This window comes from Tachysurus fulvidraco, chromosome 25 (assembly GCF_022655615.1).
Source record: "Tachysurus fulvidraco isolate hzauxx_2018 chromosome 25, HZAU_PFXX_2.0, whole genome shotgun sequence".
NCBI lineage: Eukaryota > Metazoa > Chordata > Actinopteri > Siluriformes > Bagridae > Tachysurus > Tachysurus fulvidraco.
In genome coordinates this window covers 8,410,028-8,425,027 of record NC_062542.1, presented here as the reverse complement: position 1 = coordinate 8,425,027, position 15,000 = coordinate 8,410,028, and the positions used below count along the sequence as shown (strand labels likewise).

Here is a 15,000-nt window from a genome sequence, read left to right as displayed (position 1 = left end):
CTGTACATATTCCAACCCACAACAAGCCATAAGCATATTTACAGAAAACACACTAGGCTTAAGAGACTAGACTAGACTAAGACATACCCCTGAACATATTTTGCCTGTTACGTGAGATGTTAAAGCCCTGAAGACAAACCACAAGTATAATGTGCAAATAAATAAATGGAAAGTTTTAGGCATTTTTGCTAATATTGACCATGATACATGCTTGTGTTTTATTTTACACTACAGAACACTCATCCCTTTACAATGGACTGTAGTATGGGATATACTGTGACATACATTTAAGTGTGTAGCAAATTTTCTATTGCACAATGTAAATAATGCAATAAATTACAAGATTATAAATGAACAGTAACTAATGGAGAAGTCTTATATGCTTATAAATGATTATGCATTATTATACAAGCATACAGAGTAGGTAAGAACTACACTGCTTTAGTAAACACATGCTTATCTGACTTTAACACATGTCTAATAAATGCCTATAACATGAAATAAAAATAAATGGTTATTGTATTAATTGTTTTACACTGGTTAATGTTTACTCCTTTTTCTATTTACATTTCCTGTTATTATTTTTTTTTCTGACTCAATTTGGAGCAGTTATTGCACTATAGTACCGAACAGTGCTGTATATACATAATCATGTTCACATAAGTCACTAAGTACTGGAATGTGCCAGACATTAGCTGTAATTACTACATACGTTTTATCTAGGGCAACGCAGTGGCACAGTGGTTGGTGTTGCTGCCTCCCAGCTCCAGGATCCTGGTTCAATCCTGAGCTTGAGTTACTTTCTGCTCTTCACACACTTCTGACTCTTCACTTGAGTCTCCTGCCCACATTACAGGTAGGTGGATTGATTACTCTACGTTACCTCTCGGTGTGAAGCTGTGTGTGCATGGTGCCCTGTGGTGGACTTGTATCCCATCTCTGGTGTATTCCTGCCCTTTGCCCAGTTTTTCTGGAATAGTCCACTGCAACCATGACCAGCAAAAAGTAGCTAGAGAAGTTGCTTGCATCAATTTAGCTATTAAAAAAAATAATAATAAATAATAAAACATTTTGACTGCAAATTAAAATCCAGTCACAGCCTTACAAATAGTCTGTTCCATTTATTTATTTATTTATTTATTTATTTATTTATTTATTTATTTAAGGGGGGCACGATGGCTTAGTGGTTAGCACGTTCGCCTCACACCTCCAGGGTTGGAGGTTCGATTCCCGCCTCCGCCTTGTGTGTGGAGTTTGCATGTTCTCCCCGTGCCTTGGGGGTTTCCTCCGGGTACTCCGGTTTCCTTCCCCAGTTCAAAGACATGCATGGTAGGTTTATTAGCGTCTCTGGAAAATTGTCCGTAGTGTGTGAGTGAATGAGAGTGTGTGTGTCTCCGTCCAGGGTGTATCCTGCCTTGATAACCCCGAAGACGCCTGAGATAGGCACAGGCTCCCCATGAACTGACAAGTTGGGATAAGTGGTAAAAAATGAATGAACAAATTTATTTATTTATTTATTTATTTATTTATTTATTTATTTATTTATTTATTTATTTATTCCAGCAATAGCTTTATTAAATCAATCACAGTACAAAATTTTACAACACATCTACTTTCAAATCTTTAAACATTAACTAATCTAGATTAGGAAATGACACTGTCAAACTCATCTGCCTGTCATGAGACTGTGTGTGTGTGTGTGTGTGTGTGTGTGTGTGTGTGTGTGTGTGTGTGTGTGTGTGTGTGTGTGTGTGAGAGAGAGAGAGAGAGAGAGAGAGAGAGAGAGAGAGAGAGAGAGAGAGAGAGAGAGAGAGAGAGAGAGAGAGAGAGAGAGAGTGCATGTGTGTAAATACTGCTAATTTTCATTGCAGTGATAAAAATAAATAGACTGGACTTGGGGCTAAAGTTTTGTTGTTTTTTTATTTGTGTGTTTGTGTGTGTGTGTGTGTGTATGACAGAGGGCTCACAGAGCATTACACTTATTTGCAGTGACAGGAGCTCATCAATGTCAGCCGTCTGAGAACTGGGCTTTGATGGAAATGACTGTAACTGCGAGCCAATGTCACAGATGGATCTGTGTTGACAAGGATTGTATTCAAGGGCACAATGAGACTCATTCTTAAACTTTTCCCCCTCTTAATTGTTGGAGGAGACTTGTGAGGGCAGGTCTAGATGACTGAGGCATGATGGGTCAAATGTCTCAGATTGTGTTGAGAATAATTAGGCTTTACACTCATTATGGAATTCATTAATGACAGGGAAACGTTAGCATGGTAGACATACAGTAAAATGTTGAGCCGAAACAAGCAAGTATTGGTTGATTGATTGATTGATTGATTGATTGATTCATTCATTCATTCATTCATTCATTCATTCATTTACATGCATGTGTGAAATTTCAGTAATATTGCTTTCAGAGGCTTGATGGTAGTCAATGAGTTTCATTCAGCCTGTGAGAACTATTTTCATTTTGTGTGTGTGTGTGTGTGTGTGTGTGTGTGTGTGTGTGTGTGTGTGTGTGTGTGTGTGTGTGTGTGTGTGTGTGTGTGTGTGTGTGTGTGTGTGTTTTACTAACCCCACTAAGCCTCCTGCTCTGATTCTGAATCTGATCTCTGGTATGTTTTGGAATTGAAGTAGCCACTAGGTGGCACATTGGTACAGTGATTGTTTTCCCTTATGACACAGTATATTGTCACAGTAATGACTATAACACCATGCATATCGTTCACCTAAACAATTACCAGTAACACCACACCCCAGTGCTTCTAAATACATGCTTTAGCTTAGTTACTACTTAGCTTATCTTACACTGTGAGGAAGGAACTCAAAACTAGTCAACTAAATCAACTGTATGTCGTGTATGGCATGTTTACATTTAGAGCTGATGATAATTAAATTTCCTGTTGGTACAAGGCTAAATTATCACACAAAATAAAGAGAAAAATATACAGTAACAATCGGTGGCTAAATATGAGCCTCTAGTCAGAAGCAACACACTACAGGAAGTTCTTGTACATGCTTTAGATGCTTATTGGTCCACTGTTTGTTAATTTTCTCAAGACATGTATTTAACCATACAAACAAGTCAGCACCTTCGGCAACATCTATTCTGATTTCAGGCGCACAGCCGACCTTGTGAGACCTGCGATGCCAAGCCTAGCTGGCAGGCGTTAGAAGCCAGGATGGCTAGAGGGACAGAGAGGGGGTAGAGGGATGGGAGGGACGAGTGGGGGTGGTTGTTTGGGGCAGGAGTGTGCAGCTGTGTTGTTGTGTTCCTGTTGACATGAAGCAGCTAAACAGTACCAGCTTGCTGGAGCTCTTAACCTCTCCTCTCCCACCCATCTAATAAAGTCCTGAAAGACTTCCTGACTTGCTCATATGGCTTTGTTTAGGGTTGTAGTGAGGAGAACCATTACTGAACACACACACATGCACACACACACACACACACACACACACGTACGCTCACACACACACAAAAACATAGACGCACACACATAGATGCACACGCACACACGCTCACATACACACACGCTTATGCACGCACACTCACACAAACATAGACTCACACACACACATAGATGCACACACACATGCACACGCACGCACGCTCACAAACACACACCCAGACTCACACACACCCACACACTTGCACACGCATGCACACTTACACACGTGAGCACACACATACTCAATTCACGCAGACTCAATACCTTCATACAGACACACATGCACAAACACACACGCACGCACACATGCACAAAGACACACGCACGCACACATGCACAAACACACACGAATGCACAAACACACATACATGTCACTGCACTACAATAATTGTTGTATTAGAGAGCTAACAAAAGGCCAGAGATACACACTCATCAGCAGAGAGAGAAAATAGGATGGGGATTATATTGATATTGATTGAGTGAGAAGGGGGAAGAAAAGAATAAAAGAGAGAGAGCGCAAGAGGAAAGAATAAGAGGAAGGCCCCCTTTTGCTTTGTGAACATGTAATGGCACTTCATTTTAATTTTATGGTTTGCCAGTGCTCCGCAGAGGGAAATTGTTTTCTATGTGGTTACACAGCTTGTCAACAGAGAAAGAGAGCAAGTGAGTGAACGAGAACGAGTGCGGGAGAGGGGGCACGCCAAATAAAACAGTTGTGGTGGCAATTGAATTTGTATTCACAGTAAAGTAGGTTAACCCAGTTAAAAGTCAGAAATCCAATTGCAGCTGCAGATCTACACGGCTGTGGCGGCGGATCTCCTGGGGTTTGGGAATGTTCCTCTCATTCACCCTGGTTTGAAAACGTCACACTGTATCAGCACGGTAAGAGAGCGATAGATGTGGAGATGTGGGGAAAGTGTAGCTATGATGCTCTTTTCGATTAGTTCTAGCATGTGGCTTATAGTTTCCTGGTGCAGCTGTTGTATTTATTTTATGATTATTTTATATATGTGTAATATATTTTAAGATTTATCTATTCATTTTATTGTGGTAGGCAAGCAGACTGACAGCTTCATCTGAGAAAAGCTCAGACTTTGTCATAGTTTGAAGCCTTGTCTGTTCATTTGCTTTGTGGAATGTGTCTATTTTATTGCCTTTATCCTGTGCGGGAGGCCTGATGATCCCCTGTGTGGACGCTGTACATGTCTGTGGGAGAGGATGTATTTTTATAAAAAGAACAAGAGCTGAGAAACGACATCCAGCTGAAACTTTGCTAATGGAATGTTGTTGATCCATCTGTTTTTTTTTTTACTATCGTCCCAAAATAAAATGACAGTAATTATTTTGTACAAACATTCTATCAAATATTCTATCGTCATTTATTTTAAATGAAAACTGTAGGTATGTATGTGTTAAATCACAACGAGAGAACGAGAATGTCTTTTCTTTTGCACAGACAAAAAAGACAGCAACTGAGAAAGACGTCAAACTTGCTTTCTTTAGAGTTTATAAGTAAGTGTGTGTAGAAGAGAGACAGAGAAAGAATGACATTAAAAAATTATGTATCTGAGCATATGCAAATGTGCTAGGCCAAATGCTGTTGTTTTGGCACAACAGCATGCGAACATGGACACAATGTGCATGAGGCATTTGAAGCAGCGCTTCTCTGCCATTTCTGCCTCTGTGGTGGTCTTCCATAAACCGGCACCACTACATCTGCCAGCACAGGGGCTTCTGCCTGCTTCCTCTCGCCCGCTCTCCCTCACCCGCTGGGGCACAAGCGGGCATGGACTGCACAACCTCTTCCCCCTCTTGCCCTGAGCCACGGCCCAGCCAGAGATGCCATCTGATAGGAGTGTGTCATAATGAAGGTCCAGCATGAGGCTAAATGTGTTGTGGTGGCTGGGCGGCGCGCAACGCTAATGACTGTTCTCCGCCAGCGCTGGAGGCCTTTGCTCGGCTTTGTCAGGGCATATGGCACTTGCCACAGCCATGAGGTTATACGCAGAGAGAGAGAGAGAGAGAGAGAGAGAGAGAGAGAGAGAGAGAGAGAGAGAGAGAGAGAGAGAGAGAGAGAGAGAGAGAGGGAAACACTAACAGGGAATGAAATTATACTGCTAAACTGTACACAACTGTGGAAACTATGCTACCACATAACTGCTCTAGAATTCTCCACCTAAACATCTGATGTAGCAAAACTAAATGACCTTTCAAAATAATTTGCCCATGAGTGTATTATTCACCCAGTAATCACAGGGCTCTACAAAGCAATCTATCATGATCCATAATGAAGTTTCAGTAACTTCAAGCTTCTTTTAAAGTAAAAGGCTAAGGATTTTTTTCCCTCCTTCTCTGTAAAACAGAAATAAACTATTTTTTTACTAATGTTTCTGTTTAGAGCAGCATCTTTGCACCATCATAATGGACCTGGAAATCAGGGTTAGCCATCCACCTAACAGGCCTGGAGACTGAGGTTAGCAGATCACACAGCTTCACACAGCCGTTCAGGGCCTCGCAGGTCATCTCGTGTCAGCTGGTTTTTGAATCCAGGATGTAGGAAGCCATTGAGTTCTACGAGTGTGAGCCGATGCTTTCCCAGCCAAATAGTCTGTTCGTAATAGCTTCTGTAGATTTATATTAATTTAGTGGGATTTAATGATTTCAATGGCATGCGATCAATAAGGAGAGAACAAAGTCAGTTAAATGTGTGTTACAGTTAAAGAGGTGTGGAAAACGGGGAAGCCAGAATAACACTGCATTTTCATTGCTCACTTTTACAGTCTGCAAGTTATCCAAATTAGCTTAAAGGATTGATAATTCTTCCTTAATATAACACTGTTAGAGAGGCCCTTAACTGTGACTTCCCTATTCTGGTTTTGTCAAACGTTAAATAGGGGCTTGGTTGTGGAAATTAAAGCAAAATCGCATAACAAGGAATTTTAATTTGATTAATTCATTGTTGTGTTTGGATGCGGCGCAGAGCGAACCGCAGCCGTTTCCACGTTATTTGTTCCACTGACTAATGACAATTTCCTGCACAATAACAGCAGTATAAAATACAGCCTCAGAGCGAAGGGAAGCCTCGAAATCATAGACGAAATAGAAGCCAAAGGGAAAACAAATAACCTTGCCTCTAATTCTACTACTGGGCTACTGGTGGCTGTGCAGCTCCACTGTCTCTTACAACTTTTGTGGATAATTTGATATAGAAGAGGGAGAGAGAGAGAGAGAGAGAGAGAGAGAGAGAGAGAGAGAGAGAGAGAGAGAGAGAGAGAGAGAGAGAGAGAGATATCAGAGGAGGAACAACTTAATTCAGGCTTATATTTGTTGTAAGAAATGTTTCATTCAAGCACAAAAGCAAAAGAAAAATCAAATTAAAGTTTTGTGGTGGGAAATGGTCAATACAGTTTTGAATTTAATGAATACATTCTAGCCAAAATGTGTGTGTGTGTGTGTGTGTGTGTGTGTGTGTGTGTGTGTGTGTGTGTGTGTGTGTGTGTGTGTGTGTGTGTGTGTGTGTGTTTGTGAGTAATGTTCGTGTGTGTGTGTTCGTGTGTGTGTGTTTGTGAGTGTGTGTTTGTGAGTGTGTGTTTGTGAGTGTGAGTGTGTGAGTGTGAGTGTGTGAGTGTGTGTATGTGAGTGTGTGTGTGAGTGTGAGTGTGTGAGTGTGTGTGTTTCTGAGTGTGTGTTTGTGAGTGTGTGTTTCTGAGTGTGTGTTTGTGAGTGTGTGTGTGTGTTAGTGATTGTGAGTTTGTGTGTTTGTGAGTGTGTGAGTGTGTGTGTGTGTGTGTGTGTGTGTGTGTGTGTGTGTGTGTGTGTGTGTGTGTGTGTGTGTTTGTGTGTGTGTGTGTGTGTGTGTGTGTGTGTGTGTGTGTGTGTGTGTGTGTGTGTGTGTGTGTGTGTGTGTGTGTGTGTGTGTGTGTGAGTTTGTGTGTTTGTGAGTGTGTGAGCATGTGTGTTTAGCAATTTTATAATTTAAACCACCACTACTTTGAGGCTGATGTTATACACAGAGTTCACTTGTTATCACACTCTCACCACATAACTAGTCTAACACAGGCTCCTCTCACTGAAGTTAATGGAAAGAATCTCTCTCTCTCTCTCTCTCTCTCTCTCTCTCTCTCTCTCTCTCTCTCTCTCTCTCTCTCTCTCTCTCTCTCTCTCTCTCTCTCTCTGCTTCCCCCCAGAACTGATTGCATGCAGCTGGGGTGCATTGAGAACATTTTAATATTATGCAGAAGATTAGAGCAAACTAACTACATTATTCTCCAATTACACTCATTTCATCCACCTGACGTCTTTATTTCCTTCCTCTGTGCGATTAGCCTAATGTGAAAATCGGAATGCGCTTAGGACTGTACTGATTGTTCCTGGGCTGCTTATTATGTCACCTCAACCATTTCAGACTCGTCTTTTATTGTAACTGTAAATAAAACGATTAGAGGCAGACACAGCCGGGCCGGGGAGATTTCATTCTGGGATCTGCTTATCAACATTCTTGGAAGGTCTGGGAAGCAAGCGCAGTACTCCGGCATGATGCTAAAGACCCCCCACCCCCAACAAACACACACACACACACACACACACACACACAAACATATACACAAATACAAATACCCCCCGCCCGAGCTGCATTATGCAGCCAAATCTGGAATTGCACAGGAATTGCTATGCATCGCATTGAAAATGAAGCAAACTTAATTTGATGAATTTAGATTGAGGGCAAGCACAAACACAAGTTCTGAACAAACCTGAATTCAAGGTCCCCAATCACTTTCGTTACACACACCTAAGCCGTTTTACTGCCCCACAAAGACACATATTATTAGGTGAACAGGTGGGAGTGTAGTAACCCAGTGTTGTGACTATGAGGAGGTATGGAAATGTTACTTGTAGGGTGAAAGGTTGATGAAAGTCTCTTTCCTGTAAATCAGGTCTGAATTGTGGGTGTTCTGAGGAAAGCACATGTGTGGGTAGGATTAGGGAGAGGGAAACAAGATACCAAAGCAATGGAAGAATCAGTCTCCATTTTGTCTTGCAGCCATGCAACAAGTTCAGCACACACACACACACACACACACACACACACACACACACACACACACACACACACACACACACAGCACCTAAAACTTTTATTCCAAATATTATTATATTAGTATTGAGTATATGTGTACATGCTTTAATGTACACTGTAGTACAGTTTCACAGCATAAGTTCCTACTGCATAAAAATTACAGTAATGTCAGACTAGTTCCAAATGTTTTATAATAATGATCTCAGAACACCCAGATAACCCGACATATTCAATGATCTTTGGTCAAATCTAGGGTTAATAAATTAGCAAGTGTGCTTTGTGTAGTTTGAAAGGTTTTGCTAGAGTTACACACATTCCTTATAATAAAAATAAAAAAATACCTGTGAAAAACGTGAGCTCATTTACCAGTTAAATAGTAAGCTAGCTAATGTAGATGTGTGCAAAATCATGCTTGTTATGCTGACAGATTTTTGATTTGATGTCCAGATCACAGCACAGATTATTATATGAATCAGTTCTGAAATATCAAGCTGCTATGCTAGCCGCTAGCCGGTTGTCTATTTGGAATGGCATGAGGCTTAGTTCCTGTAGCTCAATGAGAATAAATGTGTAGTGATGTAAAAAAGGAGATTTTTTTTTTTTTAGCATTTTCCTTACAGAGTTTCTAATGGTTTTAAATGATATGTTTTGTCATAGAGATATCTATATAGTGGGATAGTTTTTGCCTAAACATACACACTCTATAAACTCTGATCTCCTGTATGCCAACATAACAGAGAGTTAGCTTATTTTCAGTAACTGCTTTAGCTTGACATCTCCTTAACCAACAAATTCAGGGACCTAGTAAATGTGGTCACTGAAGGCTGACTGAAGAAAGCCACCAGGATATGCCTTATTTAGTGAAATGTTTCATTTCCATTTTCTTCCTTTTTTATCTCTTTCTCTATTTGCAGGGAGCAAATATGTGGAAATGTTGGACATGTGACCATTGTTTCATAGCCTTTTTCTTTTAAAGATTAAGATGCACAGATCACAAAAGATAACAAAGAATAAGAAAAAGATAAAGAAAGAGAAGAGAATTAATTATCCTACAGTATGCCTTAAATTACAATACAGAGTCCCTGCCATCTTCAAGTCCAATACAGGACATAAATACGGATCGCATATACATATACCTACTTTATTCTTTCCATAGATTCAGGCAGAAAAAGAAAACAGTTACAAAATGACTTTTTTCATGAGTTTAATTCTCACCAAGATCGCTAATGAACTTGCATACAGTGAAAATAAAAACTCAGTGCAAAGCTAAGCAAGCTTAGTCATGAGAAAATTATACAGAGGAACCAGTTTGACATGCTCCATATAAACCTATCTACTATACAAGTTTATGCAGCAATACTGCATGCAGATCCAACATAGTTTAACACAAGACTCCACCAGTAATAATGTACACGTAACTGTATCATATGGCTAATAAACCCTTAAAAAAAAATAAAAAAATAATAAAAAAAACACAGGTCAAAATATTGCTACCTGAGTAAAAAGTAAAATTTGTCAAGAAAATGACTCGATGAGAATCAATAGGTTGTCGGGTGAAAAACACCAATCATCTGACTAGCTAGACTAGCACATTAAGCTAATGGCTAATCTGTACATATTTCAACAGATCATGTGTTTTTTTTTTCCTCAGATAATTTGCAGATCATTATCATGTTGTTTTTATCATGTCCACACTTTTTGTAAATAATAATAATTTAAAATAACAACAACAACAACAATAATAATAATAATAATAATAATAATAATAATCACTTAAATTGACTGCCTTCAAGGTATAAATGCATTGTTTGTTACCCTGTAATATTGATCAAAAATAAAAATAGAAAAGTGTAATATATAGTTATTTCAATTTTTTTATTTCTTTATAATTTTTTTAAACCTCTGTGGAGTTTGTTAGTAAAGGTGCAGAAAAGGTAATATGCAAACACAACGGTAGAAGCAGAACGGTTTGAGGAAACTGTGTGGCTTTCTGAGAACTGGTGTGGTCTCAGTGCATAATAGAATTGTTAAAAAATTAAAATAAGCATTTCCTTGGGAAAGACATGGTGTTCAGTGTTTAGTAGCAGGAATAATGTTTTCCATAGAAATGTATTGACTAAAGGAATCATACATGCACTCACTGCTCTTAGTCAGCCAGGTGACATTATAAACTCAGGTTGGCATTAACATGCCAAAACTGGTACACCAAGACTCCATTTTTAAGTCGTAAATCTTCTGTCAGAATCAAATAATTTATGATGAAGCTTGTTTGAGCTCCCCCGTTCCAGCAGGTGTGTGCAATGTTTGCTTCTCAGGAATGTGCGTTCATAAATCTCACTAATCACGCAGCTAATAAGGGTCGCTATTATGGAGACAGAAAAGTTACCCTCTGCCCTATTGCATAATAACTGGCAACAGATCACACAGTGTTGATCAGGCAGCTGTTCATCGAGCATGACTGTCCACTGATGTCTCAGATCTGTGGCGTTTGGTGTCAGTGTACATGCTCACAAAGCCTGGAATAGTTTAAGCGAATGCCTGTGTTTCTGACACATTTCTGTTATGTAATATTTTACAGAAATATAACATATAACACATATCCCAGTGGAATGTTAGACCACTTTTAGTTTGCGTATGGTTTTTAGGAGAGTTCTTAAATTTAGATACATTATTTAATTACATTTGTGCCTTTGTGTAAGAACAAACAAACAAACAAACAAACAAACAAACAAATAAATAAATACAAAAAATTGTAAAAGCATCCATATTTGAGGCTTTAAAATTTGTGAAACGCTACTGTCTTTAGTGTGTGTGTGTGTGTGTGTGTGTGTGTGTGTGTGTGTGTGTGTGTGTGTGTGTGTGTGTGTGTGTGTGTGTGTGTGTGTGTGTGAAAGACAGACAGACAGAGAACATTTAAACTTCAGAAAAATGTTCACTATTAATAATAATGAACAATAACACATTGCACATTGTTGTGTATTTTCTGTTTGGTTCTGTTTGGACAAAAAATTCCCAGTGTGAGCGTTTATCAGAGCTTAATGAGATATGGTGTGTTGGAGTTTTGCATTTGCCTTGCATCATCTCAGCAATTAGAAACACAGCCACTTGGGATAGATCTTTCAGAAAAAAAAGAGCTTCTTCTGACTCTTTACAGATGATATTAGGCTAAATATAGAGGATTAGATGCACTGGATTGGTCTTGCTTAGAGAACACAATTAGAGGGCTTATTCTTCATGGTAAATGGACTGGACAATCGGTGGAGGTCATCCGCTTTGTTCTGATGCAAGACACGCTCATGTTACTGTCTGGTCCATATTAGCAGCTGGAAACGAAAGCACTGGATAAAGCAGATAATCTCCGGAGCTGAGCATTACAAATCTAAAGGTTTTAATTCTTCCCTGTTTGCTTTTGATTCTCTGTTCTGCTCTGAGCAGGTTGACCCACATGGTTTGTTTTAATGTTTGTAAATTATTGTGATTTAAACTTTTTCTGTTTGTCACAGACTAATTAAAGTTAATATTAAGGGTTTGTCTTGCATAAGAACTAGCGACCTCATGGACTCTCTCTCTCTCTCTCTCTCTCTCTCTCTCTCTCACACACACACACACACACACACACACACACACACACACACACACACACACACACACACACACACTCTTTTCATACTTATGATATTATATTGATATTTATCTGTTTGACTGGCTTTGGTGTGGAAGTTGTTGACCTTTGTTTCTTTTCATCTTTACTTAAACTCACACTTCTTCTGCCATCTGACTAATCCCACCATTTTTTATTTCACCCTCTCCTGAAATGAACTTAGTTAGCTCTTTTTTCCAAAATACTTTTTCCAAAATGTTTTTTCCAAAAACAAAGAAATAATTTAAAACAAACAGACCATGAGCAGTATAAACCATTTACATCAGGTGATCTATCTATCTATCTATCTATCTATCTATCTATCTATCTATCTATCTATCTATCTATCTATCTATCTATCTATCTATCTATCTATCTATCTAAGTATACAGTATTAGAGCAGTGGTTGTTTTGGTTTTGGAACTTTTTACATATCTTTGAAAGACTGTAATTATGACCAGCACAACAATAGTACAAGCTCAGGTTGCCAGCTCCTGTTTGTGACCCCCGGCCATTTGTTCAAGACAATGCTGTAACAATTCATGAGCAGCATTATCATATTATGTTTTTAAGGATTATCTTCCAAATTTCTGGAAGCAGTAGCTGCAAGTCATGAACATGTTGATGTTCTGGTTATATATATTTATACTACTTATATATATATTTTTTGACAATATTTCAAAGTTTCACCTTAATTGCTCTTGATGAATTACTGTTTTAGACGCTTTATTGTTATCCTGTTTAGGTCAAATTATTATCCTGTCTATGTCAGAGTCTCAAACGTTGGGCTGTTTAAAGATCAGGTGATGAAGATTATAATTATTTAAGCATGTGTAATTGAGAATAAATTATTATGACATTACTGGAAGATCTTAGATTTAGGGATCAGGCTGGAAACTGATGTTGATGCTATAAACAATGATTATGGTTATATGCTATAACATATTTTATCTTGACCGAATTAAGTTTATGGTATTTAGTTAGTTAGTTAATTTGTTACTTAATGGTGAGTATAATATAATAATGATAAAATTTTGTGTGCTGTTTGTATAGACAGGCTGATTACACATCTGCCCACAGAATATTCATGTAATCACTGGCTCCAGTATCCTAAACACAGAGCCTTGTTAAGCTGGAAATGATAATAGATAGGTATGAATCATAGAAATACAATAAGAATGGTAAATCTTACAAAGTCTAAAGATAAATGCTATAGAAGGTGTGCTTATTTCTGCAAAAACATGATTTGATGAAAGAAGAGGTGATAAATCATTATGTATAGTTCCAATTCCCAGTGTTCTGTGCTTTACAAGCAGTAAATTAAAACAAAACGTGGTGTTTTGTGATGGAGTGACATCACACCCTGGATTAAATGTTTACTGAAGGTAAATAAGTGAACTAGTCAAGTCAAGGCAAAAGGCTTATATATATATATATATAAATATATATATATATATATATATATATATATATATATATATATATATATATATATATATATATATATATATATATATATATTCAGTTCCTCCATTACTCTGGCGCTGCATACTGTAAATGACACAGAGCTACACAAGACAACACAGAACCTTAACCTATTTACATAAAGTCCATGTGTGCAAACTTGTGCAAGACAAAAGGCAGTGCAAACAGACCAAGCAGTATACAGTTTGTTGTGTGTGAGTGTAAATAAGGATCATGTTGCACTGTAAACATAAACATGAATGAATTTAAAAGAATACAATATGAATACAATTCAGTTTTGTATGAAACTGGCTTTGTACATGGACCTTGCACAGTAAGGATTAATCTAATCTAATGTGTTTAATTCAATTCAGTTTTATTTCAGTGGACATTATCACAAAGCAGCTTTACAGAAATATACACATTACAGATATACATTTTTCATTTACCAAGTCAGAGATAAGGAAGTGGTGAATAAAATGGACTTAAACAGACTTAAAAGGGAAACTATCTTCACCAGGCTGACACCAGAAAGTGAAATGTGTATTATATGGTCAAAAAATGCAACTGTATAACCAGAAAGCTATGAACTATTAATAGTTATGAACTATTCATTGATGGAGACTTGAGTTCAAAACTGTCCTTTCACACTTGTAGTAAGTTTTTAGGTTTCAGCGTAGTTCAATCCACAGAAATCTCTGCTCTTTAGGCTGTACCTGATAGCATCCTCATCATCTGTGAGTGAGTTTCAGGTGATGAAGACATCAGGATGGATTATACAGGTATGTAGTTTCATGTTAACTTTTAGCTTTAAATTCACTCAAACTGAGTCGTCCAAATTGACATGAGCCAGCTAAAAGCTCTTTCACTTTCATTGCACTTTCTAAGATATTTATAGGACAATGTTGGAACACAAGTAAAGAATCATGTTTTATAAGATTTCTATTATTTTTATACAAACAGCAGAAGCATTTAACAATGGACATTGTCTCAAAGCAGCTTTACAGAACATATTAATATAATATCATACAAAGATTAATATTATATAAAAGTTCAAGATTAATATTAGACTTATATTTAAATGTGTTTCTATTTATCCCCAATGAACAAGCCTAAGGTGACTGAGGTGACTGTGATGAGGCAAAACTCATTTAGATGGAAGAGGAAGAAACCTTGAGAGGAACCAGACTCAAAAGGGAAACTCATCCTCATTTGAGTGACACTGGAGGGTGTGTATAAATAGTTCTGGAGAAGGAATAATTATTAAAAGATCAAGGTACAGTGACTGAGAAGGAAAGTGTTTGTTGACATGTTTGAGAAACGTCTGGAAATGCTTCTATTTTGCATTATTTTCTAATATAATACAAATT

General features: G+C 38.0%; 1 long non-coding RNA gene across 1 annotated transcript in view; it reads left to right on the top strand.

Annotated features, from left to right (window-relative positions):
- Positions 1–4,112: 4,112 nt before the first annotated feature.
- Positions 4,113–15,000, top strand: part of LOC113657856 — a 24,142-nt gene continuing 13,254 nt past the window's right edge. The window contains exon 1 of the long non-coding RNA XR_003444252.1: positions 4,113–4,331. This is a non-coding gene — a long non-coding RNA (uncharacterized LOC113657856). The remainder of the gene's footprint in view (positions 4,332–15,000) is intronic.